The 9,340-nt window shown below is 52.7% G+C and overlaps 1 non-coding gene across 1 annotated transcript; it reads left to right on the top strand.

The window, feature by feature from the left end:
* Positions 1 to 1,488: 1,488 nt before the first annotated feature.
* LOC130039665 (U1 spliceosomal RNA) lies at positions 1,489 to 1,646 on the top strand. Its single transcript, XR_008794944.1, has one exon. It is a non-coding gene; the product is annotated as a U1 spliceosomal RNA (small nuclear RNA).
* The last annotated feature ends 7,694 nt before the right edge of the window (positions 1,647 to 9,340 follow it).

The following is a 9,340-nucleotide window of genomic DNA, read 5'->3' as shown; positions in this document are numbered from 1 at the left end:
CCGTCGCTGCGTGGCTGAATCTCGAACAGAAAAACTTTGTGACCCCTCGCGGTGGTCAAGTAACATTTAACGCGCGAACGAGACACAAAACGTGACGCGCAGGGAAGCCAAGAGCGCGGTTCTCCAGACGGGAAAACGGGGAGGCCGGGAAACAGCTCGCCCGCCGGACGGGGTTGTGAGGGAGCATGTGAGCGGCTCGCCCGTCCAAATGCGTGCTGTAGGTGGAAGGAGCAGATCCCAATAGAAAATAGGGTGCGTCCGATAATAGACATTATCTTCCAATCAGTTGAAAATCGGGGCAGACCTACAACAAGTCGATAGGTCAGACTAGTGATTCTAAGGCTTCCGTGGAGGAATTTCAAGTCGAATCGCTTCTCTGGTAAATCTAGCCAACACCAGTCTTTCACAGATTACTTGAGAACGCAGGGTGGGAAGAAAGGCCTCTGAGTTTTCGCTGTCCTGACTCCAAATCCGAAGACACTCCAAGAAATGAAAATTAAAGGCTGAAAATGGCCTCCCCTCAAGTGTCAGCAAACTGCGCAGCAGCACATTAGCTTTCACGGTCATGGGAACTTCGAGGAACGAGACGAAGCCATAAGCCAAGTCACGCGACCTACTTTGTCAGCATAAATCACAAGGTGGACGCGACCCTTGGTGACTGCTGGGGAGAATCAGGAAAACCTCCGACACCTGCCGTCCAGGCGGAGGTTGGACAGGCTGGACACTGGCTTTGTATGCACCAGGCGGGGTGGGGGTGCATCTCAGCATCACAGGGCTCCTGGAGCTGCCGCAGGGCGGTGCCCTAAACGCAAAGCCCCAGGCAAAAACCTCCTTTACATCAGGAAGGACAGGCTTTCACTTCCATGTGAAAATAGCATGTGGAGGGTGAGAGACGTAGTACAGAGGGAAAGACTCTTGCCTTGCATGTGGCCAACCTGGATTCGATCCCCGGTACCCCATGTGGCCCCTGAGCACTGCCAGGAATGATTCCTGAGCTCAGAGCCAGGAGTAAGCCCTGAGCATCACCAGGTGTGGTGCAAGAGACTAACATTCACATAACCTCTTAGCTCACCTCAGAGTGTTGCAAATGGAAAATTTTCCTCTAAGCACCAGGAACAAGACTGGATGTCAACAGTCGCCACTTTCTCTAACATTGTACTTTGTAGCACTGTCCTCCCTTGTTCATCAATTTGCTCAGAGGGCCCGGTAACCTCTCCAGTGTGAGATTTATTGTTGCTGTGTTTGGCATATGAAACATCAGGGGTAACTTTCCAGGCTTTGCGGTGGGGGCGAGATACTCTCAGTAGCTTGCAGGACTCTCCGAGAGGGGCAGAGGAATTGAACTCCTGTCAGCTGGGTAATGCTGTGAACCGCCCCCCCCCCCCCCATGCCTGAAATCTGCAAGAGCAGAACCAAAAACCAGTTTTTTGGTAAATGGAAACCACTAGCCACATAAATCAGACTCCTTAACTTTTGTTTCAATATGAGAAACTTACCTGGCAGGGGAGATACCATGATCACGAAGGTGGTTTTCCCAGGGGGAGGCTTATCCATTGCACTCCGGATGTGCTGACCCCTGCAATTTCCCCAAATGTAGGAAACTCCACTGCATAATTTGTGGGGGACTGCGCTCAAGCTCTCCCCTGGTTTTTGTGGTTAAAGAAAAGAACAAAACTTTAATTGCTGGTTTTGTGCCTTGTTTTTCTGCCCTTATGTTTTTGGAGGTTTCTCCTATTGAAACAAAAGTTAACACTGTACAAAAGTCAGTTGAAAGGAAAAGTCCATAGGTTGGAGGAGATAGTCCAGTGGCAGGGCACTTGCCTTGCATATGGCCATGCCAGGTTCAATCCCCAGCACTATGTATGTTCCGCTGAGTGCCACCAGGAGTAAACCCTGAGCACAGCTGGATATAGCCAAAAATAAAGAAGGCAAAAACCCAAATGTTAAGGAAGAACAAACATACTTACACCTTAAGTAATATACTAATTCTATGGAACTCACAAAGTTACTAGAAATGATCACATCTAGCAAGATGCCCAGATAAGGTCAATACACAAAAATCAATTGTGTTTCTCTGTCTTCACAGCAGATAAACCAAAATCCCAAAGCAAAAACCTCCTTGTACATCTTAAAAGTAAAAAACAATCCAACCAGGAAGGACAGGCTTTCCCTTCAATGTGAAAAATAGCATGCAGAAGCGGAGAGACATAGTATAGAGGGCAAGACACTTGCCCCCATGTGGCCAACCGGGGTTCGATCCCCGGCATCCCATACGGTCCCTGAGCACCGTATGGAATGAAAGAAAGGTGAGCAAATAATTACATTTATAATAACATCAGCAAGAATAAAATAGGAAATTTAACGAAAGAATTTCAAGACGAAGCCCCTGAACAGCAGCAGGGAAGGTTCCTAGTCCAGGGTGTCTGTGCTTGAGAGGTGTCCCTTTCTGTGAGCTGGAGAGGGGTGGATTCAGGTGTCTGGACTTCCTCCTTGATCCACAGACTCAACAGAGTCCGTTCCAAAATCCCAGCCGGCCTTTTGGTAGAAGTTCATAAGGTGAGCCTGAAATTCATGAAACAGAGAGCCCTAGATAACCAAAACAATGTTCAGACTCTTTTTGGAAGACTCCCACTTCCCTCCAAAGCTACAGTAACCAAGACAGCCTGGGACCAACCATCACTTAATCACTTAATCACTTAACTTCCCGTTAGTCGTCGATTTGCTCGAGCGGGCGCCAGTAACGTCTCCATTTGTCCCTGTCGCGTGCTAGTGTAGCCCAATGGCATCTCTTCGCTCCGGGAACATGAAAGGCCTCAAACCGATCGTTCATGATCTTGACGAAGAAGTCTGACCATCTGGTAGGTGGGCGGCCACGCGGTCTTTTGACATCCCGTGGAATCCAGTCGGTAACAGCTCTAGTTCAGCGGTCGTCTTTAAATCTCATTACGTGACCAGCCCATCTGATTTTCGACACCTTGGCAAATGAGACAGCGTCCCTGATTCTTGATCGTCGACGGATGTCAGAACTCCGGATTCGTTCTCTCATTTGAGTGAAACGTGATATTCCAAGCATAGCTCTTTCTATTCTTCTTTGGGAGACCTGAATGGCGTTCTCATCCTGTTTGCGTAGGGCCCAGGTCTCTGAGGCATATGTTAATGCAGGAAGAACAGTGGAATCAAAGAGATGTGCCCGGAGCCGGAGGTTCTTCGTCCTCTTAGCTATTTCTTCGATGTTCTTGAAGGCGTTCCAAGTTGTCATCTACAAGTTATTCACTCGAGTCATCCTAAATAGGATTGGCAGAACACTAGATGAAGGACAACCATGCGAGCAAGCAGGGTTCCGCAAAGGATTCAGCACCATCGACCATCTCCACACAATAACCAAGCTCACAATAACCAAGCTCATTGAGGTTTCTCGGGAGTTCAAGATGCCGCTCTGCTTAACGTTCATTGACTTAAAGAAGGCCTTTGATTCTGTTGAGACGGAAGCGGTCATTGAAGCCCTAGCCAATCAGGGCATTCAAGCCCAATACATCAGGATCCTCCGTGAGCTGTATTGCGGATTCACTACCAGGATCTCACCATTCTACAAAGAAGTGATCGTTGATGTCAAGAGAGGGGTGCGGCAGGGTGATACCATTTCACCAAAACTCTTCAGTGCCACCCTCGAGAACATCATGCGACGACTTATTCTGGAATGGGAAGGAATGGGAGTGAAGATAGATGGTCGGCAACTACACCACCTCCGCTTTGCTGATGACATTGTTTTAATAACACCAAACATTAGCCAAGCGGCACAAATGCTGGCCGACTTTGACCGTGAGTGTGGAAAGGTAGGACTACATCTGAATCTTACGAAGACAATGTTTATGAGAAACAGCCTTGTTCCTGACGCCCCATTCGCTCTCAACGGAACGACCATCTCCGAATGCAACAGCTATGTGTACCTAGGTCGAGAGGTCAACATGACAAATGACCTGGCACCCGAGCTGCGCAGGAGGAAGAGAGCAGCTTGGACCAACCATAAGGCACACGTATAATGGGGTGGAATCTCCAGAAATATTCCCTCAACGTATGGTCAACTGATTTTCAACAGAAGTAAAGAGAATGCATTGCAGGGAAAGGAAAGTCGGCAGTGCTGGGGAAACTGGACTCTCACGTGATGTGGGAGAACAGGAAGACCTCACCTGGTGTGCAGGTCAAGCTCTCACCGATGAGATGGTGAAGCAGAAAAGACCAAGGAAGATCGGACTGGGGGAGCGGCTGGGGGGCGCAGCGCAGAAGCCAGCAGCTCAGGAACAGATTCTGGGGTGGGGTGAGACCCGCCCTGCAGGCCGAGCTGCCCGCCCCAGACCGCTGCCCCAGCCGTCCAATCGCAGCCTCTTCCTCCTGACTGACAGGATGTGTGAGAGATGTCACCAGCAGTTCCCCTGGCTGTGGGGTCGCCATCGCCCGGCCTTGCCGCCAGGTGCCGTGCAGCTGGCTCAGGGGACCCTTGTCATGTTCCCTCTCAGGGGCAGCTTGAGGGCCTTTGGCTTGTCTTCCAACCTCTGTCATCCCTGCACCCATGTCGGGGTTCTGGGGGTCAGGTGGCACCGTTCTCCATGCAGGATGTCTGGGTTTGTGGGGCACCCTTCTCCAAGCCGGGTGTCTGCGGAGATTCCTGTCGGTTTCCTGGCATCTGTGTCAGCAGGGGCTGCAGAGCTGCTAGCCGAGGAGTGCTGCCGGGCTGGTGGGCGCTGGGACTTGTTCCCGACCATCTGGCTGAGGGAAGGGGCCCTGCCGGAGGAAGCCACAGGAGCTCCAGGTGATTTGCTTGTGTCCGCAATCTCCCCGAGAGAAACATCCACGTTGTCCCAGGAAATCATCTCCCTGTGCACGTTCCACATGCAGTTCACGTGCAAATAACCGCTTTGACCTGCTTCTTCCCACCGAACCCTCCTCCAGAACCCCGGCAGCGTGGGCCCTGTCAGCTGACGACGACCCATGTAGGGGAGACCTCGTGTGACAGAAAGAGACCCCTCTGGAAAGTTCCATCCTGTGTGCGTTTTGCCTCGAGTGCCCTTCATCATTGGGTGACCCTTGTGAGTGCGAGGTGCTCCCGAATCCTCAGTCTTCAAGTGCTCTAAATAAAGGGCTTTGTGGTGGATTGGAGGCCGTTTGGAGGATGATGTAGGAGCGTTCCAATGCTGTTTGCTTTCAGACCTGTTTAGATCAATGCTGGCCCACAGGGTGTGAGGAGGTGCCCCTGGTCTGGGGGGGTTCTGCTGAAGACCCTTTCACATCCACAGACAGGATGTTCGGGCTGCCGTCTCCATGGGCGCACGCTGGATGGGTCTGGATGGAGGATCAGCTGACAAGCAGTGCCAGTGGGTGTGGGTTGGCTCCCCTCACACGCGGTCCGGGTTCTACGACTCTTCTGAGCCCGACTCGTGTGCTGTGGAAGCCCATTCTCTGGTGCCTTCTGAGGCTCTGTGTGCAACTGTTCCCTGAGCTTCATCTGCACGTGTCTGTTTCCCGTGTCTGACAACAGAACTCACCTTTGTGTCTGCTCCATGCTCACCCTTGTCGTGCCTCAGGGTTCTCTGGGCAGGCTCGTGGCACCATGTCCTGCTTCTGGGCTCCAGTGCTTGTGCCCTGGGCTCTGTCACTTTCTTTCAAGGCCCTTTTCTTTCCTGATGGGGAGTCTTGTCAGGACCCAGCACAAGGTATGCTGTGCTGGGTCCTGACAAGGACCGCTCCCAAGGGTGCTCCTGGACACACACACACACACATACACATACACACACACGTGCATGTTTTGGGGCCACGTCCAACTGCTCAGCTTGGTGCTCTGGGCTCAGGGATCACCCCTGGCAGGCTTGGTGGACCATCTGGGTGCTGGGAATTGAGCTGGGTGGGCTGCCTACAAGGCAAGCGCCCTACCTGGTGTACTGTTGCTTCAGCCCCAGCTTGCCAATATTTCCCCCCTGATTTGGGGGAATATACTCCAGTTGGTTGTGGGAATTAGGAGACCAGTTATTTCCATTCTGCTGGTGGGGCTTCCTGGGATGCTCAGGAGAGATGCAGGAGATGCTGCTTCTGGCAGTGCTGTGGGGGACACCACTGTGACCGGGAGTGTCGACCTGACTGCCCGCTTCTCCCTGTGCCCGGGCACCTGGGTTGGGGGCGGCCCAGTAGAGACCCCCGTTACAAGGCTGCTGGGGCTGGCGCCTCTCTTCCACACACTCACACACACACTACACACATATATACACACACTCACACTCACACACACATACACACACATATACACAAACATACACACACTCAGACACACACTCACACATATACACAAACATACACACACACTCAGACACACACACACATACTCACACAAATACACTCACTCACACACACACTCACACATACACACACGCGCACACACACACACACACACGGGCACCTCCTGGCTTTCTGGCATGCCCGCAGGCTGGGGCTGAGTCACTCCAGGGCAGTCTCGGGGTTCACCCTGCTGCTCTGGAACAGGGCACGGCACCTCTGCCCCGTCTCCACCTGTGGCCTGGTGAGACTGCGGCTGCCTCTCAGCTGGAGAACAAACACTTGGACCCAGATAATAATAATTACTGTTTCTGCTCATCCCAAGCCCGCTGACAAGACCTTCACAGAGTAATTGCAGTGATCAGTCCGGGGAGCTGGGATGTGCTCGAATCGGGTGTGATGAGAACATTAGCGGGGCTCCTGCTCAGCCCGTCACTGTGAGGGACGCGGCCTGGACGCCTGATGAGCCATGAGAGCACACACTTCCCCCAGAAGCAGCTGTTCCAGCTCCCTGGGACAACCCCCCTGATCTCCCCACACCCACGGGAGAGGCCAGGCTGACAGCCTCTCTGGGGAGCTCAGCTCAGAACCTTCCTGAGAAGCAGCCGGAAAGTGGAGCCATGTCCAGAACATGATGCAGGAATGATGGGATGAGGGGATGGGGGTGGGGTGGGGGGCTGAGGGGCTGAGGGGCTGAGGGGCTGAGGGGATGGGGGATGAGGGGATGAAGGAAAAGAGGAGGGGGTGGGGGACGATGGGATAACGTGATGAGGGGGAGGAGGAGAGGAGGACATGATGGGATGAGGGGATGAGGTGGGATGAGGGGATGAGGTGGGATGAGGGGATGAAGTGAGATGAGGGGATGATGGGAGGAGGGGCTCAGGGGTGGGGGAATGAGGGGATGTGGGGATGAGGGGTTAAGGGGATGATGGGAGGAGGGTCTGAGGGGGTGAGGCGGGTTGAGGGGATACGTGACTGAGGGGGCTGAGGGGGAGTGAGCACTGGTGAGGGTGCCTGAGGGCCTTGTGGGGGGATGGTGCAGCCCTCAGCCCATCTGATTTGGTTTCTTTCGCAGTGTTTCCTCTTCTGCTCTAGTCAAATGCATTTCAGTGACCCGATGCTGATACTGAGATGCGGCTCCAGTTGCACATTTCTCCCTGGAGACACTCGGTGGTTCCCACGTGTTTGCAAAACTGGTGGCACCACCCGAGGTCCTTCTAGAACTTGTCTGACACCAAAGGCACAGAAGGTGCAGTGAGAGGATCCAACCACTAGGTGGCGATATTCCTTCAGAAATCTCCGCAGGTCCCAGTGTGGGATGGGGGCCACGGAGACTTGTTCCAGGTTCTGTGCTGTGCCAAGTCGTGGTGGGGTTCTTGGTGCCCTGCTTCATGAGTGCAGCTCGCAATCCATGTCGAACCTTAAGACCCAGATGGGGCTAAGTGGGGGGTCACCTGAAGCAGATGCCAATCACTACTTCCTGCTTACTGCTGGGCCAAGCTAGGAAGGGTGCTGCCAGGTCTGTGGGAGGAAAGAAAGAACGAAAGAAAGAAAGAAAGAAAGAAAGAAAGAAAGAAAGAAAGAGAAGGAAAAAGAAAGAAAGAAAAGAAGGAAGATAGAAAAAGAAAGAAAGAAAAAAGTAAGAAAAGAAAGGAAGGAAGAAAAAAGAAAGAGAGAAGAAAGAGAGAAAGAAAGAAGAAAGAAAAAAGAAAGGAAGGAAGGAAAAAAGGAAGGAAGGAAGGAACAAAGGAAGGAAGAAAAAAGGAAGGAAGGAAGAAAGGAAGAAGGAAGAAAGGAACCAAAGGAAGGAAGAAGGGAGAGAAAGAGAAAGAAAAGGAAAGAAAGAAAGAAAAGAAAGGAGGAAGGTAGGAAAAGAAAGAAAGAGAGGAGGGAAGGAAGAAGGAACAAAGGAAGGAAGCAGGAAGGAAGGGAGAGAAAGAGAAAGAAAAGGAAAGAAAGAAAAGAAGGAGGGAAGATAGAAAAAGAAGGAAGAAAGAAAGGAAGAAAGGAAGGAAGGGAGGGAGAAGGAAGGAAGAAGGAAAGGAAGAAAGGAAGGAAGAAGGAAGGGAGAGAAAGAGAAAGAAAAGGAAAGAAAGAAAAAAGAAAAGAAGAGAGGAAGGTAGAAGAAGAAAGAAAGAAAGAAAGAAAGAAGGAAAGGAAGGAAGAAGGAAGAAAGGAAGACAGCGAAAGAGAAAGAAAAGGAAAGAAAGAAAAGGGAGGAAGGTAGAAAAAGAAAGAAAGAAGGAAGGAAAGGAGGAAGAAGGAAGAAAGGAAGACAGCGAAAGAGAAAGAAAAGGAAAGAAAGAAAGGAAGGAAGGAAGGAAGGAAGGAAGGAAGGAAGAAAGGAGGAAGGGAGAAAGAAGGAAGGAAGGAGAGGCCCCTGGACTGTGGTCGGACGGCACTGAGACAAGAGTGCTGTGTCCTGGCCTGCAGCTGGGGCTGGACATTCAGGCACACTGTTAACTCGTGGGGGAACCAAGGGAGAATCTGGGAGACACTCTGGGGTGCCAGTGTGCGTCCTGCCAGAGTCCCGGCCAGGTGGGACTCCTCCGTGACCAGCCACCTCTGTGGGACACATCTCTGTGAAGTGTCTGCATTCCGAGCCCTGCATCTGTGGGGATGCTTCCAAGGGCAGGGGAAGGGAAGGGCCCAGCGAGGCGGGTCAGAGGCCCAGAGGGAGGGAGCACGGAGGGCCCAGGGCTGGGCGGGCCGCCATGTCCCAGGCCACCTCTGCAGCACCACACGGGGGCACAGTTGCCCTTCCTAGGCGAGGGGACTTGGGGCTTCCCGGCTACACCTCCACTGGCCCCAAAGCCCAGGGATGCGGGAGGGCGGGCCACCGACTCCAGCAGCCGTGGTGCCCCCCAGTGGGCCAAGGGGGCCTCAAGGGCAGGAGCAGCAGGTGGAGGCTGAGAACAGGACGGAGGTGGTAGGGTTGGCTGGGGACCAGGGGCCCTTCCTGCATGGACTCTAACAGGCCCAGGTCTCAAGGGAGGTCGCTGCGTCACAGGTGGCCATC

Source organism: Sorex fumeus, unplaced genomic scaffold, assembly GCF_029834395.1.
Source record: "Sorex fumeus unplaced genomic scaffold, SorFum_2.1 ptg000092l, whole genome shotgun sequence".
NCBI lineage: Eukaryota > Metazoa > Chordata > Mammalia > Eulipotyphla > Soricidae > Sorex > Sorex fumeus.
Note: the sequence above shows the minus strand (reverse complement) of the source record. Positions and strands in the feature narration are given on the sequence as shown.